The 15,876-nt window shown below is 40.0% G+C and overlaps 1 protein-coding gene across 2 annotated transcripts in view; it reads left to right on the forward strand.

Moving 5' to 3' along the window:
• The window catches only part of STS (steroid sulfatase), a 785,042-nt gene that overhangs the window by 388,633 nt on the left and 380,533 nt on the right, over nucleotides 1-15,876 (forward strand). The window lies entirely within an intron of this gene.

The raw sequence follows: 15,876 nt of genomic DNA on the forward strand, positions 1-15,876 counted from the left end.
CCAGGTTTTCTCATTGTGCTGTTCCTGTTCTAGATGAGGACACTGATGCAATGGGAAGCACTACATCAATATCATGTTTCTCATTGTGAATATATGTCTGCCTAATTAAATCTATAAAGCCTGTGATTAGTAGTTCACCTGATAAGTAAGATCATTTCTCAAGCTCGGTCATTGTGTTAATATAAAAATTAATTTCATTCCATAAGGCAGGGAGAGTCCACAACTTCATTCCTTACTATTGGGAAATACAAAACCTGGCCACCAGGAGGAGGCAGAAACACCCCAGCCAAAGGCTTAAATATCCCTCCCACTTCCCCTATCCCCCAGTCATTCTTTGCCTTTTGTCACTATAGGAGGTGGCAGAGAAGTGTCAGATTTGGATAGTCCTGTAATGGGTATTCCTCCGTGAAAGAACTGGAGTTTTAAGTAATCATGTCAACCTCTCAGTGAGAGTATTGATGAAAGTTAGAGTCTGGAGATGCAGGAAAAGTTTTTCTGCAAACCCATCCAGACTGTTGCTAACAGCTCCTACACCTCCAGTGTTGACAAGTTTCACTGCTTGCTGCTACACACTCAAGTCCATGTCAGAAGTGCTGCTGCAAGACTGTCACACTTGAGAGGCTGTGCCTGTTCCACAGCATAGATCCTGGAGGGTAAGACCATTTTTTATATATACAATTTAGAACGCTATACAGGGTCACAGTGAGGCTCCTTTATACCTTGATAGGATCAAGGGTTAATATCTCCTTCAGGGAGATGATTGAAAAGTTTGGGTGATTAATATCTTCTTAATGTGAGAGTTTTTAGGCTCATAGACTGTGTGTCTTTTTGGTTTGGAACCAACAGGTTTCACTTTCATTTTTGAAGTGTTGCGCAGCTCATAATAGCTTGGTGCCCTTTTTCATAGCAGGGGAGGTCCAGTCTTACGTACCACTTGACTGGGTGCAGTCTCTTTCATTTCCTAAGATCCTGCTGCAGACATCACTCCTGAGGAGAGTGTTATCCCTTTTAGCTGTCTGGGTCTAGGAGGTGGTAAGTGCCCCAGCCATTGGGAGTATTAAGGTGCTGTTTTTTTTAAATAAAAGCGTTTTCTTTAAGATTGTCCTTCTGTGGGTATACGAAGCTATGGAGGATTCTGATACTACATTAGAAGGTTCCGCTTCTTCTGTACTGATTAATAATTCCTGTTTATATTGTGTGGAGGCTGTGGTTTGCCCCCCTGCTCAATTTTGTTCCATTTGCCTAAACACTGTTCTAAAGTCTAAGATGGGAGACAAGCCTGCTAATACTCATAGTGCTATTAGCCCTTCTGAGCCATCTACTTCTCAGGAATCTGGGTCCTGAGGAATTACTACCCTTTCTACATTTATAACAAAACAAAGGGAAGTGATCCCAGATTTGCTGGAAAAGGCAAAAATTCTATTTTCTCCCAGCTGACCTTGTTGTCTGTATTATAGAAAGAGGTAACTGTCTGGGAGTGTGCTTAGAGCATATTACAACATTTAAATCAAAGAAAAAAAACCCTATTAATGGAACAGGGAAAAGTATGCTCTTTCTACACATAAAGTATATATTTTTCCACTTAAAATTTAACTTTTACTAGTTGTAGCTAAAAAGGCAGCAGAAATAGAAGTTGTATCTAGTGTGCCAGAAAATAGTTAAAAACACAACTCTGTAACTGTGACTTGTATAAGGTGCTTCAATGTTGCTGATTTTAGGTTGTCTATCACATATGTGGGGGAGGGGAAAAATCAAAGATATTAGGTAAATATAAGGGCCTCTATTTAGGAACTGTGTCCTGTATTGCCCTATATTAGGGTAGATAAGCCACTTTTTTTTACACTAAATATGCCTTATATCCCTTCCCCATCATTCCCACAATATGCCCCAAATGTTACAACAAATGTTACAACAACAAATAAAAATATCAATTAGTAGATAGTCTAAAGCGGTCGCGTTTCACCTCCGAGTAAGCATATAAGTGAAACGCGACTTCGTTAGGGGCTTCGTGTTTATTTTAACTGCATTCTGTTAATTCCAGACTATCTACTAATTTATATTTTTATTTGTTGTTGTAACATGTGTTGTAAAATTTGGGGCATATTGTGGGAAGGGATATATAGCATATTTAGTGTAAAAAAAGTGGCTTATCTACTAGATACAACTTCTATTTCTGCTGCCTTTTTAACTACAACTAGTAAAGGTTAAATTTTAAGTGGAAAAATATATACTTTGTGTAGAAAGAGCATACTTTTCCCTATTCTCTTAATAGGTTTTTTTTCTTTGACCCTTTCTACATTACCCGCTCTACATGCAGTACCCCGTGGCTCAACTAATCCTCCATCTGGAGGGGGCTTTTTCCAGCAGAATTTACCGCGCAGATACAATCGGTGGTGTCTGCGGCCCTGAGTGCCTTACCTCACTCTAACAAACGCAAGAGAAAGGTTAAACATAGTTCTCCTGACCTAGAGTCATCTAAATATTTGTCGGATTTAGCTACTATATCTCAGCTATCCGAGGATGAGTTAACCTCTGTAGCTTCAGAGGGTGAAATTTCTGAGTCGGAGACTTCAGTTACTAAACCTCCTTCAGTGGAGGAATCCTCATTTAGATTTAAAATTGAGCATCTGCATTTTTTATTAAAGGAGGCCCTGTCTACTCTAGAGGTTCCAGAGGCTACACTCCCTGAGGAGCCTAAGATCCCTAAATTAGACAGGGTTTACGAAGATAGGAAGGTCCTTCTGATTCTTCCTGTGCCAGTTAAGATGGCAAACATTCAGCTAGATTACGAGTTTTGAGAGATATAGGGAAATTAACCACCACCATAAAAGCGTCATTATTTGACCTCACTATAGCGCTGCTATTACAGGTTTTGAAAAACCCGGATTGTACGGGTGATATGGTTACGTTGAGCTCCATACCTCACCCAAATAAAATCAGTGTTTTGACGTGCTTGTGCGTGATTTCCCCATAGACATCAATGGGGAGAGTCGGCAAAAAAAAGCCTAACACCTGCGATCGCGGAAACAAAAGCTCCGTAACTCAGCCCCATTGATGTCTATGGGGAAAGAAAAAGTTACGTTTAAACCTAACACCCTAACATAAAAACCACGTCTAAAGTAGTAACCCCTAATCTGCCACTCCCGATATCGCCGCCACCTACATTACAGTTATTAACCCCTAATCTGCCGCCCCCAATGTCGCCGCCACTATACTAAAGTTATTAACCCCTAAACCTCTGGACTCCCACATCACTAACACTAAATAAATACATTAACCCCTAAATCTAACCCTAACGTAACCCTAAGCATAACCCTAACGTAACCCTAAGCATAAGTCTAACCCTAACCCCCCTAACTTAAATATAATTAAAATAAATCGAAATTAAACTTACAATTATTACCTAAATAATTCCTATTTAAAACTAAATACTTACCTGTAAAATAAAACCTAAGTTAGCTACAAAATAACTAATAGTTATATTGTAGCTAGCTTAGGTTTTATTTTTATTTCACAGGTAAGTTTGTATTTATTTTAACTAAGTAGACTAGTTAGTAAATAGTTATTAACTATTTACTAACTACCCAGTTAAAATAAATATAAATGTACCTGTAAAATAAAACCTAACCTGCCTTACACTTAAAACTAACATTACAATAAAATAAAATAAATTAAATTAATAAAATACAATTATCTAAATTACAAAAAAATAAACACTAAATTACGCAAAATAAAGAACAAAATTATAAAAAATAAAAACAAATTACTCCTAATCTAATAGCCCTTTCAAAATAAAAAAGCCCCCCCAAAATAAAAAAACCCTAGCCTACACTAAACTGCCAATGACCCTTAAAAGGCCCTTTTGTTGTGCATTGCCCCAAAGAAATAAGCTCTTTTACCTGTTAAAAAAATACAAACACCCCCCAATAGTAAAATCCACCACCCACCCAACCGAACACCCCAAATAAAAACCTAATCTAAATTAACCTAAGCTAACCATTGCCCTTAAAAGGGCATTTAGCTCTTTTACATTGCCCAAAACCTAAGCTAAAAATAAAACCCACCCAATAAACTCTTAAAAAACCCTAACACTAACCCCCAACGATCCACTTACAGTTTTCGAAGACCGGACATCCATCCTCATCCAGGCGGTAGAAGTCTTCATCCAAGCGGGCAGAAGTCCTGATCGAAGCCGGCAGGAGTCTTCATCCAAGCGGGCAGAAGTCTTCATCCAGACAGCATCTTCTATCTTCATCCATCCGGCACGGAGCGTGTCCATCTTCAAGACATCCGGCGCGGAGCATCCTCTTCTTATGATCGCCGCTGGAAAATGAAGTTTCCCTTTAAGTGATGTTATCCAAGATGGCGCCCCTTACATTCCAATTGGCTGATAGAATTAAAAAACTGTAAGTGGATAGTTAGGGGTTAGTGTTAGGTTTTTTTAAGGGTTTATTGGGTGGGTTTAATTTTTAGAGTAGGGTTTGGGCAATGTAAAAGAGCTAAATGCCCTTTTAATGGCAATGCCCATCCAAATGCCCTTTTCAGGGCAATGGTTACCTTAGGTTTATTTAGTTATGTTTTTATTATGGGCGTTTGGTTGGTTTGGTGGTGAGTTTTACTGTTGGGGATCGTTTGTATTTTTTTTAACAGGTAAAAGAGCTGATCTCTTTGGGGCAATGCCCCGCAAAAGGCCCTTTTAGGGGCCATTGGCAGTTTAGTGTAGGCTTGTTTTTTTTTATTTTGGGGGGGCTTTTTTATTTTGATAGGGCTATTGGATTAGGAGTAATTCATTTTTATTTTTGATAATTTTGTTTTTTATTTTGTGTAATTTATTGTTTATATTTTTTTTGTAATTTAGATAATTGTTTTTTATTGATTTAATATATTTTATTGTAATGTTAGTTTTTAGTGTAAGGCAGGTTAGGTTTTATTTTACAGGTAAATTTGTATTTATTTTAACTAGGTAGTTATTAAATAGTTAATAACTATTTACTAACTAGTCTACCTAGTTAAAATAAATACAAACTTACCTGTGAAATAAAAATAAAACCTAAGCTAGCTACAATATAACAGTTATTTTGTAGCTAGCTTAGGTTTTATTTTATAGGTAAGTATTTAGTTTTAAATAGGAATTATTTGGGTAAAAATTGTAAGTTTTATTTAGATTTATTTTAATTATATTTAAGTTAGGGGGTGTTAGGGTTAGATTTAGGGTTACGTTAGTTTTAGGGGTTAATATATTTATGTAGTTATGTGGGAGGCCAGAGTTTTAGGGGTTAATAGTTTATTTTAGTATATTTCGTTGTGGGCGACTTGCGATTTAGTGGTTAATAGGTTTATTTTAGCAGCGGTGCTGACGGACGGCAGATTAGGGGTTAATATTTAAATAGTGTTTGCAATGCGGGAGGGCGATGGTTTAGGGGTTAATAGGTTTATTATAGTTGCAACAATATCGGGGAGCGACGGAATAGGTGTTAATACATTTTTTAAGTGGCAGCGTTGTCCGGAGTGGCAGATTAGGGGTTAATATTGTTATTTTAGTATTTGTGATGCGGGAGGGCCTCAGTTTAGGGGTTAATAGGTAGTTTATGGGTGTTAGTGTACTTTGTGACAGTTTAGTTATAAATTTGATGGTACAGCTTTGTAGCATAAAACTCAAAACTACTGACTTTAGATGGAGGTGCGGATCTTGTCATTTTAGGCTGTACCGCTCACTTTTTGGCCTCACAGCAAAACTCGTAATACCGGCGCTATGGAAGTCCCATTGAAAAAGGACATTTTTAAAAGTGCGGTACTGACGTTGCGTAACGGCCAAAAAGGTGTGCGGTACACCTATTCTGACAAGACTTGTAATAGCGGCATTAGTGAAAAAGCATTGTTATGAAGCCTAACGATGCTTTTTCACTCATAACGCAAAACTCGTAATATAGCTGATGATTAGTAACGAATGGGAAAGAGTAGGAACTTCTTTTTCCCCCTCATCTACTTTTAAAAAATGATTCCCGGTCCCTGACTCTCAATTAGATTTGTAGGGCTCCATCCCGAAGGTGGATGGCGCTATCTCCATGCTGGCTAAGCATACTACTATGTAGAAAAGAGCAGCAGCACCACACTTTATGAACTTTTAACTGCTTTTAATGATGAAACATACAGGAAAGCAACAACGTTTCGGTCATCAACTGACAACATGATTAAGGTCAGTTGATGACCGAAACGTCGTTGCTTTCCTGTATGTTTCATCATTAAAAGCAGTTAAAAGTTCATAAAGTGTGGTGCTGCTGCTCTTTTCTACAAATTTGTCTACTTTGGGGGTTAGTGCAGAAACCCCTGTAGCGTGCACCCTAAATTGGATGGTGAGTGCTGGGCCCATCAAAAAAAAAAAAAAAAAAATTCTAAGCATACTACTATCCCTCTGGAGGATAGTTCTTCTTTTAGAGAGCCTTTGGATAAAAGATGGAAACTTTTCTGAGGAAGAAGTTACAACATACGGGATTTTTTTTTTCAACCGGCGGCAGCTAACTCCTTCATCTGTGACACGAATATGCAGATTATTTGCATAAATGCAAAGGCTGCTGGCTTTCCGCCGGGCTCTCTGGTTGAAGTATTGGTCTGTGGGTATATATCTTCTAAATCCAGACTCATTTCTCTTACCTTCAAGGGGAAGATTTTATTTGGTCCAGGGATGGACTCCATTATCTCTACGGTTACCAGAGGGAAAGGTACCTTCATACCGCAGTATAAGAAGAATAGACCTAAGGGACGGCAAATGTCTAATTTTCGTTCCTTTCGTGCTGACAAGTCGCAGTCCTTTTCCAAGTCCGAGCAGCCCACGAGTACTTGGAAGCTGGCTCACTCCTGGAATAATTCCAAACAGACTAAGAAGCCAGCCAAGAACAAATCAGCATGAATGGGCTACCCCCGATCCGGGATTGGATCAAGTAGGGGGCAGGCTGTCTCTTTTTTCAGATACTTGGTTTCAGGATGCACAGGATCCTTGGGTCCTGGAGGTTGTATCTCAAGGATACAGCATAGGATTCAAGTCTCATCCACCCAGTGGCAGATTCCTACCCTCCAGTCTTTCGACAAGACCAGAAAAAAGGACTGCCTTCTTAGGTTGCCTGCGGGATCTCTCCTCTCTAGGAGTAATTTCTTTCTAATAACACGGTGAATCCACGGATCATCATCAATTACTGTTAGGAATATCACTTCTGGTCAGCAGGAGGAGGCAAAGAGCACCACAGCAAAGCTGTTAAATATCACTCCCCTACCCACAATCCCCCAGTCATTCTCTTTGCCTGTAGTGCAAGGAGGAGGTGAAGTTTAGGTGTCTGATGAGAAGTTTTCTTTAATCAAGATTTTTTTTTTTTTTTAGCAGAGTAAGCTTACTCTGTTACTTACTGGGGTCTAGCCTAGTCCACATCAGTCTCTTCAGTAGGGCAGTGGTTGCTTTTGAGCACTTGAGAACTTGTGAGGTACAATCCTCACTGTGTTTTCTCAAGAATCTGCTGCCCTAACTAGAAAACCTGAGTAGGTTTACTCAGTTTTTCTATCTTCACAGGTCCATGTGAGGTGCTGCACCCTCTCAAACCAGGTGAGCTGTCCTGATGCCAGACAGCACTTCCAGGTAAGTGCCAATTTAATTTTCTTTTGCAAGGAGATTGCTGGCACTTGTTACAGCTAAAAGCTGTTTTAATTAATATGGGACTTAATTAAACCTTCATGTTTGGGGTTTCTTTTAGGCAGTTTGGGCATTGAGACTGTGAGGTGATTTATGGTGTCTCAGTGTGTTATAGTAGTTTTTATACTTTAACTTTTGGTCATGGAGATTACTGTTGTAAGCCATTTTTTTCAGCAGTTAGTGCTCTGTAACCGCTCTGTATTTTAAAAGGGGATTGTCTCTCTGTGAGCTGCAGGACAGGTAGGCACCTCAGTAAAGCTACTCAGGTGTATAGGTTGCCTGAGGTCTATTTGGTTTGTTGCGCTAGCACACATTTCTATTTAAAGACACAGTACACATTTATTTTTTATTTTCAAATAAAGAATTTTTACACTTTATCCTTATTTATTACATAAGAGGGATCAAGAGGCTTTTCAAACCATTATCCCAGGTGAAGTTGCTGCTTGTCAGTTATATTTTGATGCTCAGGTGGAACCCCTAGTTCCTTTTTGTTCCTCATAAATTGTGATAACTTTAAGTTATAGAGATAAAAAATTTGACCATGATCCACCATTATCCCAGGCAAATGCTGTTCAGGTGTCTCCTGTTGCAGATATGCCACAGCTTTCTCCTCAAGCATCCAAACATTTTCAGTCTCCACATACAGTGCCCTGTGTTTCCTCTTGCAATCCTGTAGGATTTTCTCTACAAGACATTGCTTCCCAGGTATCCCTTGTGGTATCTGAGGCCTTGTTAGCTTTGCCCATGTTGCAGGGAAGGCGTAAAAGGAAATTTAGGGAAACAGTTAGTAAGGTTTCTGATAGAGTTCTGGCTATCCAGAGTGTCCCTTCCCATAAGCCTGAGGAAGAAGACATGTCGGTAGCATCTGAGGGGGAAATCTCAGACAGTGTTATTCCTTCTTCTGATGCTGAAGTGGTATCTTTCAGATCTATGCTAGAACACCTTTGGTTATTACTTAACAAGGTTTTGGCTACTTTGGATAACTCCGACACAACTATCATAGTCAATCCTGAAAATTCTAGTAAATTGAACAAATACTTTGATGTTCCCTCCACGGTGGAGGTTTTTCAGATTCCTGACCGTGCTGCAGAGATTATTGCTTGAGAATGGGAAAGACCTGGTATTCCCTTTTCTCCATCTCCTATTTTTAGGAAGATGTTTCCTATAGCGGATTCTATTAAGGAGTCATGGCAGACAGTTCCTAAGGTAGAAGGAGCGATCTCCACTTTAGCCAAGAGGACAACTATTCCTATAGAGGATAGTTGTTCTTTTAAAGATCCAATGGATAAAAAATTGGAAGCTTTACTAAAAAAGATGTATGTCCACCAGGGTCTACAATGGCAACCTGCGGTGTGTATCGTCACTGTTACCAGCACTGCGGCTTACTGGTTTGATGCGTTGTCTGAATCTCTTCTGATGGATACCCCTTTTGATGAGATCCATGACAGGATTAAGGCTCTCATGTTAGCCAATTCCTTCATTACAGATGCTTCTTTACAGGTTATTAAACTGTTAGCCAAAAATTCTGGTTTTGCAGTCCTAGCCTGCAGGGCCTTATGGTTGAAGTCCTGGTTTGCGGATGTTTCATCTAAATCTAAGTTCATGGATATTCCTTACAAGGGTAAGACCGACCTTCTTTGGACCTGGTTTTGGCGGAAATTATCTCATATATTACTGGAGGGAAGGGTTCTCTTCTTCCTCAAGATAAAAAGAATAAGCAGAAGGGATGTCAGAGTAATTTTCATTCCTTTCGTAACTTTAAAGGCAAGTCTTTCTCCCCTTCCTCCAAGCAAGATCAAGCCAAGCCTTCCTGGAAGCCCAACCAGTCCTGGAATAAGGGAAAGCAATCTAAAAGACCTTCAGCTGATTCCAAGTCAGCATGAAGGGTTGGCCCCCGATCCAGGAGCAGATCTTGTAGGGGGCAGACTCTCTCTTTTTCCCAGGCTTGGATAAGAGATGTACTGGATCCTTGGGCAGTGGACATTGTCTCAAAAGGATACAACATAGACTTCAAATCTTTTCTCCTCTCTAGATTATCTGTAGACCAGATAAATAAGAGAGGCATTCTTATATTGTGTCAAGGACTTTGCTGCCCTGGGGGTAATAGTTCCAGTTCCCTTTCAGGAAAGGGGACTGGGATTTTATTTAAATCTGTTCGTAGTTTCCAAAAAGGAGGGAACTTTGCGACCAATCATAGATTTAAAATGTTTAAACAAGTTTCTCAGAGTGCCATCCTTCAAGATGGAGACTATACGCTTCATTCTTCCCTTGGTACAAGAGGGTCAGTTCATGACAACCATAGACCTAAAGGATGCATACATTCATGTTCCCATTCACAGGAACAATCACACGTTTCTGAGATTCGCCTTTTTGGACAATCATTTCCAGTTCGTGGCCCTACCATTCGGCCTTTTTTTCAAAGGTTCTGGGGAGTCTTTTAGCTTTGCTTCGATCTCGGGGCATTGCAGTGACACCTTATCTGGATGACATTCTGGTTCAGGTGCCATCTTTTCAACAAGCAGAATCTCATACAGAGTTCTTGTTGTCTTTTCTTCGATCCTGCAGATGGAAGGTGAATCAGGAAAAAAGTTATCTGGTTCCAGCTACAAGGGTCATATTTTTGGGGACCATAATAGACTTCCTGTTAACGAAGATTTTTCTGATGGAGGTCAGAAAAAGAAAGATTTTCGACTCTTGTTTTGTCCTTCAGTCCTCTCCACGGCCGTCAGTGGCTCAATGTATGGAGGTAATCAGTCTGATGGTGGCTTCCATGGACATCATTCCGTTTGCTCGGTTCCATCTCAGACCTCTGCAGTTATGCATGCTCAGACAATGGAACGGGGACTATACCGACCTGTCTCTGCATGTAGATCTAGATCAGTCATCAATAGACTCTCTTCCATGGTGGCTTTCTCAGGATCATCTCTCCCATGGTACTTGCTTCCGCAGACCCTCCTGGGTGATTGTGACCACGGATGCCAGCCTTCTAGGTTGGGGAGCAGTATGGGGCTCGTTGAAGGCTCAGGGCTTATGGACTCTTTAGATATTAAGATGTTATCTTGGAAAGTTTGGTTTCTTGTTGCTATTTCCTCTGCTCAGAGAGTTTCTTAACTCTCTGCTTTACAGTGCGATTGCCCTTATCTTATATTTCACTTTGATAAGGCGGTTCTGCATACTAAGTTTGGTTTCCTGCCCAAGGTTGTTTTGGTCAAGAATATTAATCAGGAAATCGTTGTACCTTCTTTGTGTCCTAATCCTTCTCACAAAGAACGCTTGTTACATAATATGGATCTGAAGGGTCAGAAAGCTACGGCTACTTCACTTTTCCTTGGGCTGAAGAGCGTTATTCGTTGGCATATTAGACTGCTGGACAGCAACCTCCTGAGAAAATCACAGTTCATTCCACAAGGGCTGTTTCTTCTTCATGGGCCTTCAAAAATGAAGCTTCTGTGGAACAGTTTTGCAAGGCTGTAACTTGGTCATCTTTGCACACTTTTTCCAAATTCTATAAATATTTTTTTTTTTTCCTCGGCTGAGGCTTCTTTTGGGAGAAAGGTTCTTCAAGCAGTGGTGCCTTCTGTTTAGGTTCTTGTCTTGTCCCTTCCTTATAATCTGGGTCCTCTGGCTTGGGTATTGGTTCCCAACAGTAATTGATGATGATCCGTGGATTTACCATGTCATTAGAAAGAAAACGAAATCTATGTTTACCTGATAAATTTATTTTTCTTGACACTGTGAGTCCACGGCCCGCCCTGTATTCAAACAGTTTCTTTTTATATAAACCTCAGGCACCTCTGCACCTTGTGTTACTTCCTTGTGATTGTGGGTAGGGGAGTAATATTTAACAGCTTGGATGTGGTGCTCTTTGCCTCCTCCTGCTGGCCAGGAGTGATATTCCTAACAGTAATTGATGATGATCCGTGGACTCACCGTGTCAAGAAATAAAACATTTATATAATAATAACATTTATCAGGTGCAGCAGAAAGAAGTTTGGGGATTTATTCAATACTTTTCGTGGTTACAAAGAAGGAGGGAACTTTCCATCCAATTCTGGACCTAAAGTGTCTAAACAAGTTTCTGAGTGTTCCTCTTCCAAGATGGAAACAATACGGTCAATCCTGCCTCTGGTTCAGGAAGGACAGCTTATGACCACTATAGACCTGAAGGATGCTACCTTCACGTCCCGATTAGCATGGAACATTTTCAGTTCCTGAGGTTTGCTTTTCTGGATCAGCACTTCCAGTTCATAGCTCTTCCATTTGACCTAGCTACTACTCCAAGGATATTTACAAAGGTTCTGGGGGCTCTTCTAGCCATTGCCAGAACATGAGGTATTGCAGTAGCACCTTACCTGGATGATATCTTGGTACAGGCAACATCTTTTTGTTTAGCAGAAGAACATTCGGAGTCCCTTCTCAGTCTTCTTCGATCACATGGATGGAAGATAAACTTGGAAATGAGTTCTTTTACTCCAAGTACAAGGGTGAATTTCCTGGGAACTATAATAGACTCCATATCCATGAGAATATTCCTCACAGATCAGAGACATTGCAAGCTAACTTCTGCATGTCTTGCCCTCCAGGCCTCCTCGAGACCCTCAGTGGCTCAGTGTATGGAGGTAATTGGACTCATGGTGTCCTGCATGGACATCATTCTTTTTTCCAGATTCCATCTCTGACCCTTACAACTATGCATGATGAGACAATGGAACGGTGACCATTCAGATCTGTGTCAACAATTTGTACTGGACAGCCTGTCGAGAGACTCACTCTCCTGGTGGCTGTAATGCTCGTGGGATATTCCACTATCAGACCAAACTTGGCCAGTAGTTTTCTTATACCGGCGTCAAGCTGGAATGATAAGGAATATCCCAGAGCAGAGAAAGTTCTCAAAATGAGGTAAGCAGTACTCACAATAGGCAGGGTAGTCTTTGGCAGCAACAGGTAGGGAATCCAGCTGTAAGGACCGGAAACAGGCATGAATCGGCAACAAAGGGAATCCAATAATTACAGTTCAGAAATAAACCAATAGAATGGTCAGGCAGGAAACAGTATAGCAATCCAATGGTTCAAGGGTTAAACAGGCAGAGTGGTCAGACAGGCAGAGTTCAGCAACTGTATGGCAATCCAGTATTTTTGGGTTAAGCCAGCAGAGTAGTCAGACAGGCAGAGTTCAATAACAGTATGGCAATCCAATACTTTAGGGGTTAAGCAAGCAGAGTAGTCAGACAGGCAGAGTTCAATAATGTTATGGCAATCCAGAATACAGTAACAATCACACCCAGGAGCACACTAAGTCACACCTATACTTGGGTAGTGATAGGTAGAAAGTGAGCAACTTACATAGAGCAGGATTCACGCCACAGGAGATCCTGACCGGCTTCAGAATTAAAGGAGTGTGCAGCTATGATGTCAATGCCGCACGCACACAGTAGCTGACTCTACCCTAGGCAATGAGCAGAACAGCAGGCTCCGTATCCCTAGCAATAGCTAGAGTGGAGCGGCGTGACAGTGGCTCTGTCCAGAGCATCTGTCCCAAGGCACATGCTTTTTGAGACCGTCCTGGGAGATTGTGACTACAGACGCAAGCCTTTCTGGCTGGGGAGCTGTTTGGGGTCCCAAGAAGGCACAATATCTGTGGACTCAGGAGGAGTAATCTCTTCTGATCAATATTTTGGAACTCCGGGCAATGTTTTATGTAGTAAACTAGGGTTCCTCCCTAAAGTTGGTGTTAAATCGTAACATTAATCAAGAAATTGTTGTTCCTTCCTTGTGTTGCTTCATAATCTAGATGTGGTTCATGCCTTGAAGTTCTATCTTCAGGCTACTAAGGAATTCAGACAATCTTCCTCTTTGTTGGTCAACTATACGGGGCAGCTTAAGGGGCAGAAGGCTACTATGACTTCTTTATCTTTCTTGTTGAGGAGTGTCATCTGCTTAGCTTATGAGACAGTGGGACGACAGCCACCTGAGAGGATAACGGCTCATTCCACTAGAGCAGTCGCTTCCTCTTCGGCTTTTAAGAACAAAGCCTCAGTGGATCAGATTTGTGAGGTGGCTACCTGGTCCTCCTTATAAAATTTTTCTAAATTTTACAAGTTTGATGTGTTTGCTATGGCTGAAGCAGCTTTCGGGAGAAACGTTTTGCAGGCTGTGGTGCCCTCAGAATAGGGTCTGCCTTTTTTTTTTTTGCCTCCCGTTATTCATTCAGTGTCCTCTGGAGCTTGGGTATAGTTTTCCCAACAGTAAGGAATGAAGTTGTGGACTCTCCCTGCCTTATGGAAGGAAAACATAATTAATGCTTACCAGATAAATTCCTTTCCTTCCTGGCTGGGACAGTCCACGGCCCCGCCCATAATGTTTTTTTTTTTTATGGGCGGCTCCCTTTTTATGTTATTTCTTCTGGCACCTTTTATACCCTGATGTTTCTCCTACTTTTCCTTGTTCCCTCGACAGAATGACTGGGGAATAGGGGAAGTGTGAGCGATATTTAAGCCTTTGGCTGGGGTGTCTTTGCCTTCTCCTGGTTTCCAGTTGTTGTATTTCACAACAGTAAGGAATGAAGTTGTGGACTCTCCCTGCCAGGAAGGAAAGACATTTATCTGGTAAGCATAAATTATGTTTTTATATTGAATGATTAGAATTTAAAATAAAATATGTTCTTGCTATTGGCTGATTAAAAATCAGCCAATTGTGATCAAGTGGTACCCCTATATAAATTCAGTGTGTGGTGGTGACCGCATGAAGATGATAGCCCTAGGAAGGGAGTTAAAGACGAAAAGAAATATGATATGTAGCGGAGGAGGCAGAAGAGACTTTTTTGCCTATTAAATATTTAAAATGGTATGCATTGTCATGTATATTGCATACCATAGACTGCTACAGACATTTGCACTCTCCTAAGCTTCAATTACCCTTCTTAGCTGTACTCTTCAACAAAGGATACCAAAAGAACAAAGCAAATTTTATAATGGAAGCAAATTAGATTTTTTTTAGACTAATTAGATTAGTTTAATTTTAACTTTACTGTTCCTTAAAAAAACCAGAAGTCTTTGGTCACTGTGTGTCCCTGTACCTCTTCAGTCTTAAAAGGGGACATTAAACACCTCAAGATATTAATATAAATTGTTTAATTACATGTAGTAAAACAACTTTGCAATATACTTTCATTATTTATTTTATTCTCCTTTCCTGTAATTTATTTCTGAATATTGTGGGCTTTCCAATTCGTTAAACATGGGAGTGCAGTGCAGAGCTATATTCCACACAGCCATTGGTTGCACACTCTAGTAAGCCATTTATAACTATTCCTAATTGGTCTCAACAGAAAAGGTAACCTAATTTACCATGTGGCATCGCCCACTGCTTTATGGACATTACCTTTATCCTTATTTTTTTCAATATTTAAACAAATTATTCTCAGGCTTTTTTTTTCTCTAAATACATTATTTAAGCAATGATTTGTTTACGCCTAGAGTACGAGTGGCGCGCAAACTGTCGGGCAAGTGCGCTATGTTTTTTTATCCAGCTCCCTAGAACGTCTTCAGCCTCTCTAGCCTTACTAGTCCTTACGTTATTAAATACTATTTAATAACATAAGGACTGGTGAGCCATAAGATGCTCTAGGAAGCAAAAAAAAAAATAGCACACTTGCGCTATAGTTTGTGTGCCACTCGTAATCTAGGCGTTAATGTTTAATATCCCTTTAACCGTCTACTCCTATGAAAATTGGTCTATTCCACAGGAACTTAATTTCTGGTGAATTAAGTCATCACCTACTGTTGTGTCTCTGTCTTTGTTGTACAGCTTCTGGTTATCTTCCCTATTCCTGTCTAGTCAGGTCTGGCTGAAAGGGTTAGCTGCACTATTTTGGAAGGAAAATATTTTGCATTGAGCTCGCAATTTAAAAAAAAAGGAAAGATCTCTATCTATCTATCTATCTATCTATCTATCTATCTATCTATCTATCTATCTATTTGTTTGTAAGTAATTGCAAAAGTCTGATTTAAAAAGCTTTTTATAAAATGCACATACTACAACATAATTCCACTTTATAACAGCTTCTTTGCTGCAATATATTAAAGTATACAAACAGAAATAGAAATAATCATTCACATAAACTTTTATTTTATTTAATTTTTGGCAAAATGTTTTATAACTATGCCATTTGTTAATTCTAAGATAGTTCACATATTTTT

Source organism: Bombina bombina, chromosome 3, assembly GCF_027579735.1.
Source record: "Bombina bombina isolate aBomBom1 chromosome 3, aBomBom1.pri, whole genome shotgun sequence".
NCBI classification, from domain to species: Eukaryota; Metazoa; Chordata; class Amphibia; order Anura; family Bombinatoridae; genus Bombina; species Bombina bombina.